This window comes from Seriola lalandi, unplaced genomic scaffold, assembly GCF_002814215.2.
Source record: "Seriola lalandi dorsalis isolate HSWRI2012SDOR001 ecotype SW California unplaced genomic scaffold, Sedor1 jcf7180001959889, whole genome shotgun sequence".
Taxonomy (NCBI): domain Eukaryota; kingdom Metazoa; phylum Chordata; class Actinopteri; order Carangiformes; family Carangidae; genus Seriola; species Seriola lalandi.
Window position 1 is genome coordinate 1 of NW_019430558.1, and position 1,451 is coordinate 1,451.

Genomic DNA, 1,451 nt, shown 5'->3' on the forward strand with positions numbered 1-1,451 from the left:
AGTGCTGTCAGAGTGTCCTGCATGGAGGGGAGGGGGGCGCTCCAACTGGGATGAAAGTGTAGCCAGTCATCTTCCTGTCGCCCACTACCTCCACTGGGTTGAGGGGGCATCCCAGAACAGAGCTGGCCTTCTTTATCAGTCTGTTCAGTCTTTTCCTGCCAGCAGTGGAGATGCTGCCGCCCTAGCCGACCACACCGTAGAAGGTGGCTGATGCCACCACAGAGTCATAGAAGGTCCTCAGGAGTGGCCCCTGCACTCCAAAAGACCTGAGTCTCCTGAGCAGATAGAGTCTGCTCTGTCCTTTTTTGTGAAGTGCATTAGTGTTGTCAGTGCAGTCTAGTTTATTGTTCTGGTGTCCACGATCTCAATATCCACTTCCTGAATGTTCACCGTTGTGAGAGGAGACCGTTTGATGAAGCTAAAAACTGGCACAGAGCTGTGAAGTGGATTTTAACGCTGCTTGATTTCACTGTTGCAAGTGAATATCAAAGAAGTGGATTAATATAGGTTTAAACTTCCATTTGCAAACAGGCTGTAATGTAGAAAAGGGTTTTTTTTGGAGACTTACAGTGATTGTCAGACTTGAGCTTTGTGGCATTGTATTGAGGTCAACCCTTGCCATGCCGTTGGCATCAGTGAGGGCAAGCACAGCACCTGGATCCACCACCACCTCAACACCTTTGGCCGGAGTTTCATCTCGATTCAGAACTTCAACCTGCCATCGAACAAAGATACAGCTGAACAATCAGAAAACATCCGTCTTATTAAAACATGATGTAATAGTCATTAATGAAGCAGTATGTGCACCAATAATGAGTCGTTTTTAAAGCAGTATTTTTGAGGATTTAATCATCTTTGGTTTTTTTAAGGAATTTATTTTTACTGTCAATCTACATAAATGTTCATGTAAGTAAGTAATTCACCGCACGTTATTCCTGGTTTGAAATATTTGGGTGATTTCTTGAAGTGGACGGTGTAGGGTGACGTGACAATCTGAATACCTCCCAACTCTGCCTGCACCATTTCACCACCTGTTATGATAGATGCAGATCACAATCATGTATTTCAAATACAATTACAATTTGATCCATCTTCAAAGCTCTACAAATGAAATTTGAACCTGAAAAGGCTTCGGTCCCAAAACACAACTCAAGTCTCTCTTTCTTACCGTTCTCCGTCAGCACACTGACAGCTACAAATATGGAATCCCCCACCAGGTTGTTGATGTGGAAGGTCTGTGTGATGTGCGCTCTCTTCAGCGTCACCACTCCTTCACCTTGCACGATCTAATGTTACATAATATAAAAACATATCTTGAAATGCAGTAAGTGGATAGTTAGTAGTTAGATTCTTTTAAGTACTGAGGCACAGAGATGAGGCAAAACTGTAGAACAAAAGGTTTGTGTTTGTCTAATCTTTTAGTTTGTGTTTGCAAGAGAGAGAGTGAAATA

General features: G+C 43.1%; 1 long non-coding RNA gene across 1 annotated transcript; it reads right to left on the reverse strand.

Annotated features, from left to right (window-relative positions):
* Window positions 1–8: 8 nt before the first annotated feature.
* On the reverse strand, window positions 9–1,287 carry LOC147820401 (uncharacterized). The gene is made up of 4 exons (XR_015437881.1): window positions 1,169–1,287; window positions 924–1,031; window positions 569–715; window positions 9–436 (listed from the first exon to the last, which is right to left on the reverse strand). It is a non-coding gene; the product is annotated as an uncharacterized LOC147820401 (long non-coding RNA).
* Window positions 1,288–1,451: the final 164 nt, after the last annotated feature.